The sequence below is a fragment of the Acromyrmex echinatior genome, chromosome 13 (genome assembly GCF_024713525.1).
Source record: "Acromyrmex echinatior isolate Ae372 chromosome 13, ASM2471352v2, whole genome shotgun sequence".
Classification (NCBI taxonomy): domain Eukaryota; kingdom Metazoa; phylum Arthropoda; class Insecta; order Hymenoptera; family Formicidae; genus Acromyrmex; species Acromyrmex echinatior.
In genome coordinates this window covers 12,804,942-12,819,118 of record NC_141864.1, presented here as the reverse complement: position 1 = coordinate 12,819,118, position 14,177 = coordinate 12,804,942, and the positions used below count along the sequence as shown (strand labels likewise).

The 14,177-nt window shown below is 32.3% G+C and overlaps 1 long non-coding RNA gene across 3 annotated transcripts; it reads left to right on the top strand.

Moving 5' to 3' along the window:
- Nucleotides 1–2,108: 2,108 nt before the first annotated feature.
- Nucleotides 2,109–10,670, top strand: LOC105155019 (uncharacterized). 3 transcript variants are annotated; one of them, XR_847268.2, is made up of 4 exons: nt 2,109–2,637; nt 7,615–7,808; nt 8,671–8,823; nt 9,187–10,670. It is a non-coding gene; the product is annotated as an uncharacterized LOC105155019 (long non-coding RNA). The 3 variants fall into 3 exon arrangements; XR_015547111.1 differs by having other exon boundaries at nt 8,888–10,670; XR_015547112.1 differs by having other exon boundaries at nt 7,615–8,557; nt 8,671–10,670.
- Nucleotides 10,671–14,177: the final 3,507 nt, after the last annotated feature.

Below are 14,177 nucleotides of genomic sequence, written 5' to 3'. Positions count from 1 at the left end.
ACTTTAATTGTGGAGAAGGATTTTTCAATCTATAAACACAGTTACGAGAAAGGTGTTTTTAAAATTTAATGATAAAACAGGACACTCCAGCATCCCCAAGGGCATAATTAAAACATACAGTCGCATTAGACAAAACTTCTATTGGAATAATTTGAAATCCGACATATAAGATTACATTAATCGTTGTCTACAATGCCAAATAAAAAAATTGGTTCGCATTAAAACAAAACAACCTATGTTGATAACAGACACTCCATATTCTGCATTCGAAAAAGTATCAATGGACATAGTCGGCCCATTACTAATAACCTCTCAACAAAATTCCTATATATTAACTATCCAAGACCATTTAACGAATTCTCCCTCGCCAACCCTTTAAAATCCTCTACAGTCATAAGTGTTGCTGACGCCTTCCTAGAATTTTTTATCTGTACGTTCGGAGCTCCTAAATCAATACTAACGGACAGAGGCAGTAATTTTACGAGCAACATGATGAAAAGATTTGCAAAAAATTTAAAATTAAACAATTCAAAACGACCGCTTTCTACCCACATGCTAATGAAGCTTTAGAACGGTCTCACTTAGTTTTAGTAGAATTTTTCAAGCAATTTGTAGACAGATTCACAGAATGGGATAAATTAGTACGATACGCCACCTTTTCATACAAGCACATACGAGGCTACCAAATACGCCCCATATGAGTTAGTATTTGGTAAATTAGCTAGGCTTCCGACCAGTGAAATCGTTAATAATATAGAAGAATTAAAAACATCTGACTCTTACTTAACAGCTCATGACGGATATATAATACATAATATACAAAAATTAACACAAGAAAATATTATATCTTCCAAAATTTTCAAATCAACGATAAAGTTTTCTTATTATGTGAATCCAAGAAGGGCAAATTCGGTAATCAACTCCGAGCCTCACATGGTATTACCTAATAATAATATAAAACTCCTTAAAGGTAAACAAAAAATTATTCATCCTAATAAATTAAAGGTGCCTCATATTCATTTAGAAAAGGAATGAGACGGAGAAGATTTGAATTGTGCCATGTAACAATCCAAATCTTTATATATATATATATTTATACAGGGTGATTAAATTGAATATATTATCCTTGAAATGTCATATTCCTGACTTAATTTTAAGACGATTTTTCCTTTGTCAAAATTTTGTCAAAAGAGTAGTTTTTAAATTATAATAAGAAATAATTAACGAATGACAGGACGCGTAGAGAAGGAGCGGCGTTTCTTACTGTCCGACGCAGACCGTACGGGCGACCCTCGTTACGATCAGACGATCGCTAAACACGCATGCATATGCGATCGCATTCTCTCTCTTTCTCTCTCTCTCTCTCTCTCTCTCGCACGCACGCACGCACGCACGCACGCACGCACGCACGCACGCACGCACGCACGCACGCACGCACGCACGCACGCACGCACGCACGCACGCACGCACGCACGCACGCACGCCCGCCCGCCCGCCCGCCCGCCCGCCCGCCAGGTATCAAAATTCAACATGTTACTCAGAACTGCCAGTTCAGAAAGGTAAGAGACATACTTTTTATCCCCACGAACGCACATATTAATTAAAACAGGCACGCAAATCTCCTGCAATCGTGTCATATCTCCAATGTTCTTCTTAAATGATGGTATCGTATGACACCAACTCCCGAACGCTCTTTATCTCCGACAATTATGAAACCCATGACAAAACCTATATGGCATTATACAAATCCTGGATCGCTAGCAGTAAGCGGCATATATAGTGACAAGGATCTCGAAAACCTGCGGGATCATATAATGTTTCCAGCCGAAAAAAACGGAATTCTAAATACTGTGGCACGAGGAGCTAAAGGCGAACCCATAGTTTCCCAAGGAATCTCTCTTTCGCATCTTTTAGATGAGAATTCAATTCAGAAAATTACAGAGAATACATGGAAAAAGATCTGGGGAAATTTTATTTCCTTCGGCAATGCAAGTGCTGGAATAATCGGAATCTATTTCTGCATCAGAACCGTGAAACTAATTATAGACACTATAATACATGGATACGGTATACATACAATCTATGGCTGATCATTACATCTGGTCGGGGCCCTTTGGGACTAACACAAAATGTGTTAGTTATTCTAGAAATTTCTCGATGTAAATTTCTAACAATTATTGAATAGTTTCTGAGAGACAAGAATTATTATGACAAAATGTTTTAGAAAATTTAGTATTTAATTTTTTTAAGGAAATAAAAATTATTTTGCAAGAAGAAATATTCTTTAATAATGTAAGATACGACCTCCGCACGTTTAAATTACAGAGACGCTCCTGAGCCAGAATGTCACATGGGCGCCCGGCGACTCGGCCGCACAAACACTATAATACATGGATACGGTATACATACAATCTATGGCTGATCATTACATCTGGTCGGGGCTCTTTGGGACTCAGTTACAAATTTAATCATACATCTCTCCCAAAAACACAAGAGGAGGGAAGCATCTCAAGAGGAAGCAGCAGACAATTTAAGCACATCAGAAGAAAATCCAAATCTGTCCAAGAACATCACGAATCGAGAAGGAAGTACCGAGATCTCTATTGAACAAGTAAACGCCAGAATATATCCACAATTGTAAGCATTTCTTTCTATAATTGGCATACTCTATATACACGTATATTTACTATTATTTTATATATAATCATGCGTGGCGCACATTAAGTGCATCACGCATGACTTAAAGAGGGAGGTGTTACATTCCGATAAATCCTCTTATTCTTTATAGATATTCTTCATAGATATATACTTTACACTTTACTTTTTATCTTATCGCTAGATTAATATTTCCCTATTTTATCTTTATTTCAAAACCGAAAATTCTTTTCCTCTTTTATAAGAGGGTATATTCAGTTTCTTTATTTAAACATTCAAACTAACAGGTAGATTATATACTTTTATGCGTCATACAAATTATCTACAGATTATTCTAAAGAATGTCTAAGAATATCACACGATCTTTCTCAAAGAAGCTTCTATAAAATAACAAATATAAAAGCGTACATTAATAATAATGTATATTATATTAGCGTTTAACGATTAAGTAATTAGCAGTAAATAGAAATCTTCCTGAATGCGAGAACGAATATCTTTTTTTTCCCTTTTTCTTTTTTTAATAAAGTTAAATTAATTTTAAACATATGAATGTAGTTAAACATATGAATTCGCCTCGCATAAAGGATATTAAGGAAAATCGAATTTTTATTATTACAAATTGTTAAAACTTAACTACTTACTTATTAAGAATAAACTTGTAGAGTGGGGAATAGGGCTTACGCGGAGCCTTGCTGTCTTATCTCAAGGAAAGCGCGAGTATAGGTTCTACCAAATTTTGAGGAGTGTCGATTGGTTCTGAAAGAACACTCTCACACTCATTTTCAGAATATAAAAGAAGCTGTCAAAGACAGAAAGTTCTTTTTTTTCGGTCAATTCATCAGTTACCCAGCCAATCAGTCGGTCGGTTATTCAGACAATCAGTCAGTTAGTTACTTAGTTACAGTTACAGCTACAGTTACAGTTATACAATCAAGATGAGAACTATCCTCGCGCTCCATCAGACTCCTCATTTTTCTTTTTCATTGTTTTACTTATAGCATTTACTTATTTCAATAAACGAAAATATTGAATCGAATCTATCGACGGAATCTCTAAATCTCTAATCGGTTACATACAAGTACATATACATATATGAATCTTCCCAGTGAATCACATCCTTAACCGCACAACTTAATCTCCGATGCCCGAGTAAATTGTTTAAATACATTGACTCAAAAACGGAGAAAATCTCAACAACAACATTAGATGTAACACATTCTTACAGAAGACTTCAGAGAATACAAGTAAATAATGTAAAAGCAATTTTGCAATTGGAATTGAAGGACTCATATCGTCACTTACATTGTATTAGAATGAGCATCTTTGATTTTTCATTTAAAATCCATAATGTTTTGCCAGTCTCCATAGTTTGTAAATTTTTTAAATATTTTTAGACAATATTAATTGTTTTAACTTTTTTCATACAAGGAGAAAAGTTAAGAAAATTCTATGATTAAAGGAAAAAGACTTGAAAAATAAAAGAGCAAATATTAATCCAATTTCTTATATTTATGCTTCTAATAAGGAATTGCTAAATAAAATTATATCTAATAATGTCATTAATGACAAGTCTTTATAGGTTATGAAAAAAATACATATTTCGGCTGAACTTTGGAGATGCTCCTCTAGATTTTTTAAATAACATGGTTCCTCAATTTGAGCAATATTGACATTCCAGTATCTGCTTCAGTTAGGGGAAGGCTTTGGCCTTCCTATTACTAAACATAATATTGATAGAATATTAATTGAGTTCATTAAGAATATTGAAAATAATATTATTGGTCGTCAGAATAATATAATAAATTTCGTTAGAAATAATACTGTTTCAATTCTGGAGAAGTTTCAGAATGATTTTCCTAGGACTGATTTGAATGATAAATTATTATTTGATTGGTTTAAGATAACAAAAATATTTGTTAAAAATCATCCTGAAATGTTAAAGCAGATAAAGATAATGTTACTGTTGCTCAAAATAAACTAGATTACATATTCAAAATAGAATTATATACTTTCAGACAATAATACATATGAGATGATAACTAAAAATCCTACAAAAAAACTTACGATTTACGTAACATGTTTAGTAGGTGGAAAGGAAAAGATTTAATAGATGATTTGACGTATCGAAAGTTGCGTATGATTGATGGGATCTCTAGAGCATATGGTTTAACGAAGATTCATAAACAAAACTATTCTCTGAGAATCATTATTTCATCTTTAAATAGCCCATTATATAATCTATCATTGTTTCTGCATAACATCATTAAAGATTCTATACCAGAAACTACTAGTTTTATAAAAAAATAGCTTTGACTTAATTAATAAACTTAAAGATGTTAAACTGGAATCAGATTCTATGTTGGTTTCCTTGGATGTGGTATCTTTATTTACTAATATACCTATAGATTTGGCATCTGATAATATTATTGGAAGGTGGGATGCTATATCCAAGAAAACTAAAATTCCTTTGAATTTTTGATTGTCTTTCGGATGATTTTAAATTCTACGGTTTTTATCTTTAATAAAAAAATATACAAGCAAATTTGGGACCCTTATGGGTTCACCCTTGTCACTCGTTGTTGCAAATATGGTTATGCAGGACTTTGAAAAAATGGCTATCGGAATGCTGCCTTGTCGACTGATATTTTATTATTGACACGTTGATGATATTATCTTAACTGTTCCGTCTGAGAGTGTTGGTGATATTTTGGATATTTTTAATTCGTTGCGCATTAGATTGTAGTTCACTATGGAGATTGGCTTTGATGGAAAATGAATTTCAAAAAAATTATTATTAAAAAATTATCAACGAATAATCGATTATTATGCTTCCATACATCCATGAGTCAAAATGCTCTTTTCTATGATCATTTTACATATGCCACAAGTATGTACAACAGCTATCTGAAAATTTCATGAAATTATCACAAATAATAACGAATAATATAATAATTAAATAATAATAATAAATAATAATAATAATTTAATAGTACAATAATTAAATTGGTATAATATATTGAGCAATCATATAACATTTTCGACCCTGTCGAGTTTGCATTAACCTGGGTTGAAGTAATGATGTTTCGTGCTCTCCTATTAGTAGAGCGTGTAATCAATAGCGAAGCATTTTCTAACCCAAATTGGTGTAAACCCGGTCGGGCCAAAAGCTATATAAAGAAAAGTTAATAAAGAAACGTTTGTATAAATATAACAGAAAATAAAAATAAAAATAATCAGAGTTAAATGAAGTAAAATCGCATGCAACAAATTTTTTATTGATAAGAAATTTGTATTTATTTATTTATTGTGATAATTATTTGAAATACAGGCGAAACTTGATAAAACGAAATTTGATAAAAATATATTCATTCGACACGTTTTCACGAAAATAAAAGAATCTGGCAGAAAAATGTGGTGGTATGCTTCATGAAGCAAATTGATTAATCACAGTGAAGTATTCCCCTCTCATTCGGCGGTAAGAAGGGAATACTCGAAGGTAATTGATCAATTTTTACAGATTGCATATGGCATATAAATGCGGTTACGGCTAATATAAATGCTTCTTTATAGTGAAAGCTTTGATTAATAAAGTGATGAAATTATTTTAGATGAATCAAAATTATAAATAGATAAGCCCTTATATTATTATAAAGGTTTCGAATTAAAAATATATAAAAGGTATTATGTACAGATATTATGTAGTAGGAAAGCGTTGAAAGTGACATTCTAACTTTATCAATCATATAATTTTAAAAATAATCATATATGTAAAGAGTATACACAATATATTTTCTTACACTCAATATCACGTCGTCGGCTCTCCACAATAGTTACCCTCCCTCTATTGACGTTTAAGTATAAAGGCAAGAAGCTCATGATAGGAGTCACATACAGTAATCGAAATTTGTGAATTTATGAATTCGAGTATCCTATTATTATAAAAAATAGTATCTTAAATTGTGGTTTGGAAGCAAGTATAGTAGAAATTTAACACTTTTTCATTTTGTAATCGTTAATTTTAATTGAAAAATTGTTTGCGAAACAGAATCTGGAAATTATGCTTCGTTCCACGAGTTAAACTAATTTCAATAAGAAACGACACATAGCACCACATCGATTAAGATAGAACAAATTTTCAGGTTCGTCAAAATCTAAACGAGCGTTTTAAGTAGTAATAATTAACAAATCTGTAAAAAAATTGGATAAAGTTTCATGTAACATGCATTCAATGTATTGTATTTAATGTCACGTTTTGTTTATGAATTTATACTGAAGATGGTCTAATCAAGACCGAAACATTTATATATATTTTTTTTTCTTGATTTGAATAAACTGTTATTTCGCTTCCAAGATTTTGCGTAGTGGTGTATGCCCTTTATATATGATTATTTTTGTTAGCCACTTAAAATTGTTTATTATCATATAAACAATTTATTTGTTATAATTATATATATTCATATATATATAATATAATTTTAACACTTCTTCGCAAAGAACATGACTAAAACATATCGAAAATGATTAAAATATTAGGTGTTGGAATTAATTCGTAGCGTTTTTAATGAAAGAATGTTATTTATTTCACATGAGCATTAAAAAATACATTAATGAAAGTACTTCCCATCACTTGTAAAACGCTACGAATTAATTCCAACACCTAATATATTGTCAAAAAGAGTGTTTAAAATTACCAGTATATAACAGTTTGACAATGGCAAGACATTTTATTGTAAAATTAAAGTATTGTTAAATGAAAGTATTATTTTATTACTGTTTCATCACTATTTTAGTTCCAAAAGTGTAAACCTAGAAAGAAAGAAATTAAGAAAATATACCTTATGTATTTATCCGACGATGCTAACAATTACCGAAAGACATGAGCAGTAATCGATGTCGATCTCGCAGTGAATACAAAATGATTCTGAACCTTACCGAGTCTTAACTTATTAACTATCGCAGAGGCTTACACGAGGTTCGCACGCAGAACGCCAGAGAGAGCGAAAGAAGGAACAACCGGAAAGAAGAACCAATTCCAGCGCCGCGACGAACGCTCGCACCGCCGCAACTAGCGCTCGCAGCGCCACAATTAACGCTCGCAACGCCACAGCATTCATGTGCTCCAATATTCAGTGACATGAACGGATTTAGGACAAGTAAGCCTATCACTTAACCTAATCCGTGAGACTACTTGAACGGATCAGACATGTGTCTTGTTTCGGATATTTTGTGTTACTTCGATTATTTGAAAAGCATTTTTATACAAAATAAATGCATTTTTAATAAATATAAAAGTAATATTATATAATATTAATAAATATATTATATTTTAATATTATATTACATTATATTTTGTTGTATTAATATTATTTTACTTTATTTTTTTAATTTTTCTAATTTTATTTATTTTATTTTATTTATTTATTTATTTTAAGGATTAATTATTTATAGATTTTAATATGTCATTCAACATTATTAAGATCGTTTCGAAGATACGAATAAGCATCAAAAATTTATTAAATCACTAGTTATACTCATAGAGTATGCTCTAACGCGACGCGAACATCTAGTCGCCATATTGGTTCCGGTGACGCGAACGTATTGGAGCGTATTGGGCATGTTGGAGCGTGCGACGCAAACAAACTTCTTGTATCTTGAAATGAGAAAAGGTTACACGACAATTTTCATAAAAAAAGAGAGGTTAATGTTGGTAATAAAAACCCTTGAGGCACCATATTTATTTTCTACGGATTGGTAACATTTATAAATAATAATCCATTAGTTTGTGCCGATCGTGGCCGATCGAGTGTAAAAGTAGTGTAATACAGTGTGATAATTCATGAATTGTTCGTAAACGGCTGTCATCGCGGAGGTTTCGTGTTTTGACAGTTATGTGTATCAAAAGGTTAATAACGCCTTTGAGATTACTCAGATAAGTTTCATTAAGTATTTTACAAAACCTTTTTTTTTACTATTTCATAAAAAATCAATACTTTGTGTTATATATTTTATTTTCAGTTATTGATTTTTGGCCTAACATTATCAATGGTGTCAAATTGTGCATTGAAAAGGAAGGAAAATTAAAAGGAAAGAGAGGAAAAAGAAGAAAGGAAAAGGAAAAGAGATGTGGAAGGAAGCATAATCTGAATCAGTGGATAATCATTAACAGCAGTAAGGATGCCATTAGCAATGGCAATCAATTTGTCATAATATTTGTAATATAATTGTATTTTAGATTTCAGCGAAGCATATAAAAGCATTCAAAATGGAAAGATAGAAATTTTTTTTATATTTTATTGTTCAGCTTGATAATAAGCTAATAAGCTTGATTGTCAATCTTAGTATTTGAAACACAAAATACAAAATATTTTTATGTGCTCTTTGAAATATTAAAAATACAAAATACTTTCATGTATTCAATAACTATATTACGAAAATACCATTTTTCAAATAAAAGTATTTCAAATACATGTCCAGTCCTTTATATGTGTTGCATTAATTGTAACAAACTTATATACGAAGAATCTTTAACAGGTATCTTGCAAACTTTTCACAAAAATAAAGACATGAGAGATGCAGTATATATAACAAGATCAAAAGAAAACAATTATAAATATATATATGTAAAATAAAACATAAAAGTCATGAGAAATAAAATGTAAAATTTATGGAAGTTAAATCAAGGAATTACAGTTTTTTCGTGAGTTTTGTTGTTTTCTTCTCATAGCTTATGTATCTTCCATTTACAACATATTTATCATTTTTTATCGATTTTATGTTATGTTAGACTGCACCTCTCAATTTTTACGAAACAACTATTACAATATTTATTAAAACTGCCATTTATGAAACGACAACTATTAAAATATTTATTAACATAAACAAATATTAAAATATTTATTAATTAATCTTGTTTTTTCAGATAAGTTGTTTTTTGATAATTCATTCATAGAATTAACAAGAAATTTATTTCACAAAGTATCAATTTTTTATGAAATAAGTAAGAAAGGTTTTGTAATGAAAATATTTAATGAAACTTATCTGAGTAATCTCGAAGACGTTATTAACCTCTTGATATACATAAATGTCTTGATATAAATGTCAAAACACAAAACTTCCGCGATGACAGCCGTTCACGAACAGTTCATGAATTATCACACTGTATTACACTACTTTTACACTCGATTGGCCACGATCGGCGCAAAATAATGGATTATTACTTATAAATGTTACCAATCAGTAGAAAATAAAACTATGGTGCCTCAAGGGTTTTTGTTGCTACTAACATTATCCCCTCTTTTTTAATGAAAATTGTCGTGTAACCGGTGAAAATTATAAAAGTGAGCGAATTTACTAGAACACTGATTATTTCATTAATAGTCAACACTTAGTAAATTTGCTCGCTTTTGTAATTTTCACTTTGTTTGAAGATACGAATCGACCCCCTGTAATTTGAATGAGATTACTCACTTTTCGCACTTTCATCTCATGTGAGTGTCCGCGTGATTCTGTAACGACGAAATGAAAATACAAAGTGAAATCATTAGATTTGCCGGTGTGGGGAAAAACGTGAAAATGTAAAGTGAAACATAATTGTAGATCACACCTGTGGTCTAATTCACACTCACAACGTTTAAAAATAATTTCATCCTTGTTGTTTGTCAAATGTTAAACGAAGACAAATGATGCTCATGAGCGTTGTCAGCATAAATCGGACCACGGCCATAAAGTTCAATTTATTCCTAATTTTTTTTCAATTCTGGAATTGAAAACAGATGACGAATAAATCGAACTTCGATTAAAAGTGGTTAAAAGTAAACCGTGAGTTATGGAACTGGATCTAAACGATTTCCTACCATTATTTACAAAGTCAATTCTGTTGAAAATGAATATCTCTAAGCATTCTTCGTGTAATTCTTATATGTGGTTCAAACCTCTTTATCGTTTTCATCCAGTAACAAAATTGCTACCATGTATATTGCCATTTGATTTTATTTTTGTCTTTAGACTGTGCAAAATTATATATTTAACCTTAAAAGATTAGTCAATTCAGTCGATTCAATCGGCTGTGATGCCTCTCGCTTTATTTCTCAGCCTTTCTTTCTCAAATCTCACAAGAAATTTCTTGCGGAACGAATTTCCCTGAGATTGCTCGCAATTGCACGATGATGAAAGTTAGGGAATCACGTGATGTGAGATGGCTCACATTTTCACCATAATAAAAGTTAGAGAATCGATTCCCTGTGATCTGTTTTCTGTTCTTGTATTAAACTGCACTAACACTCTTTTTCTCACTTTCACAAATATCAAACTGTGGAGACACGTTACACTTACACACACACATACACACGCACACGCACGCACTCACGCACACACACACAATCCTTCAGTCATACTTCAACCATACTTTTATACTCGCTTAGACTCACATACTCTGCGATCAGATGGCGCGCTCACACAAAACACCATGCCGAATTACCCATCTAGATGGCTACCCTTCTTCGCGCTTGACGACACACGAGCCAAGTCGGACTCGACGTACACAATTGCGATAAATATTATATTATTAAATAAACATTGTTATTTTACAAATCCGAGTTTCCTCCAATACCTTCACGCATTGTATCCGCTACAAAACCTATACCTATCTCATTTCAAGTTCCAAAAGTGTATACTAGTTTAACCAGAAAACAGACCTCTAGTGCAGCCAGTACAGTAAATTCGTATACTGAGTTCTGTTGCACTGAAATAAAAAACCGTCGCTGGCGCCATTTTGGGAACAGAGATCGATTGCATATCATCGTCGAATATTTTCACTTCTAGCACTTTCACCTCACGTGAAAAAATGCGCGATTGGCTTGATGAGCATAGTGAAAATACGATATCTCTATGCTTAGAGTGAAAATCATAGATTGAATGCGAAATGCAAGCAATACATAACGAAAGTGATACATAACATTTGTTGTGACGCACGTAAGCACACACACGTGTATATGTATAATTTATAACAAAATATAAATTATTTCAACATTTTAGGAATATTTATGAACAATATATTATTCAAATAATTAACATAAGACTTGTTCACGTTGCTTGCACTTTTTGTACTTAGCATCTTCGCTTTCTCTCCTTTCAAAACTAAATATTGGGTCATCTAAAAAGTATTCGCGGTTTTTTGTCACTAGATGTGTGTTGATGGTCATATATCTAGTGACAAAGTCGCGGATACTTTTTAGATGACCCAATATATTAGGTGTTGGAATTAATTCGTAGCGTTTTACAAGTGATGGGAAGTACTTTCATTAATGTATTTTTTAATGCTCATGTGAAATAAATAACATTCTTTCATTAAAAACGCTACGAATTAATTCCAACACCTAATATATTTATTTCATTTTAAGTGCAAAAATATTTGAGAATTTCATGCAACATGAACAGACTTACAATAAAATTACCTATAAGGTTAAACAGATCTTGTCCAATAATATTTTTGAGTAAATTTTATAAACTTTTTTTATAAAAAATTTTATAAATTAATTTTTGTTTAAACTGGAAATTTTAAAATTTACGCAAAAATATTATAAGATATGAAGATTTGCTTCGACCAATTATTAGCCATTTCATCATCTTAATTATTTAAATAATTTACATATTTATATATATTTAATATATTTATATATTTAATATATTTATATATTATATATATACTTAATATACATACTTAATATATTTATATACTAATCTATATAATTGTCTTAAATGTATTGTCTGGGATTTCAAATGTATCTTGAGTATCCCGTAATTGTCTTCTTATTAATTCAAATGTCTTTTGCGAATTTTATTATTTTCATTATCATTTTCTTCCATACAAACATAAAAATAATGTCCATTGTTGGAAACAATAATCTATGTCTTTAAGACTCGGTTGTTTCATCTTTTGGTAAATTTTATCTATTGAGTAAGTAGTAAGATTACCCAATTACATATGCGGATTGCCAGATTTACGTAACAGACAAAATTTACCAAGAGGTGGAACAACCGGGTCTAAGTAGAACCGATTTTGACAAATTTCAACTAATTTCGATCAATCTCGACACGCTTTGATACCATTTGATACAATTCGACATAGAATTTTCTTGTCGAGCAATGTCACGTGAGAAATGTCACATTTCCACTATGATGAAAATTAAATCCAATCAAAAGGTCGATTCTTCAAGGCTATGGTCGAAGTCTCGCTACAAATGCTTTGAAACATTTGATGGACCAATTAGAAGAAAGATTTTTACAAACTGATCAATTAAAAAACGCTTCAAAGTATTTACATCGCGTACCTCAAACAAGGCGAAAATTACAAGAGCGAGCAAATTTACTAGGTGTTGACCAATGAAATAATCAGCATTTTAATAAATTCGCTCACTTTTATAATTTTCACCTCATCTCGAGATACAGAATCAATCCCCAAGTGAGAGCTCACTTTTATCATTTATATTGGGTCATCTAAAAAGTATCCGCGGTACTTTGTCACTAGATATATGATCATCAACACATCTAGTGACAAAAAACCGCGGATGCTTTTTAGATGACCCAATACTAGGGTTTCGAGATACAACACAATCGACTTCCTGAAAACATTTTAGTGTACACTTTTTGAAATAGTGCAACCAGTGCAGGAACAGAAATCGAACTATGGTGTAGAAGGCACGAATGCGAAATCGGACTGTGTCGAACTGTCAATCATGGCGGAATTGTGCTGTTTTTGGTTACCTGGCAATGGCGTCCTTCCGCTCTTGACTCTTATTAGAGAAACTCTACTGTGAGCTATCGAGTCTCATCGAGAGCGGGTCTTTCCCGGCATATCCACATTCTACTGTCGTACGTCGTTGGTATATTTTGAATGAGCGAATCGTCTCGTTCAACTGACACAAATGGACAAATCGCGAAACGGGAGTGTACCACGAAAATGAAATGAACGTCACAGCATTCTTCTTGCCTCGTATTTCTTAATTCTCGCTTTCGATAAGTCAACCGTCAAGAGAAACAATAGTTGTTAAGAAGAAAATAATCTAACCTGATCTTAGCATCCACCATATCTGGATAAACGGTATTACAAAAACTCCCTAATAAATGTCAAGCGACGTAGCGCAACGAAGGAAGTCGGTCACCAACGCTATGAAAAACTTGACTCTTTTCTCCGAAACAGGACATTTTTCGGAATCTTCCTCTCGACGAGAACGGAAGGCGAATTTCCAAGAACGTTGAACGGCGTGTAAACGCGAGGAATCGAAGATTCTCTATTGCGAGGAAATAAGAATTTAGAAGCCGCGTGTCGTCGCGGACGATCACTCGACGTGGACGCTTGTTTACGCACGAATCAAAACATCAATGACCTTGAAAGCCGCCGCGTCACGTGACCGGGGAGAGAGAAGCGCCGATTGGTTCGCGGAGGCCGCGTACAACGTGTATTGCGTCGTGCTCGTTGCGCGGCCCGCATTCCTCGTCCAATAGGATTCGCGCGCGTTGGGCCG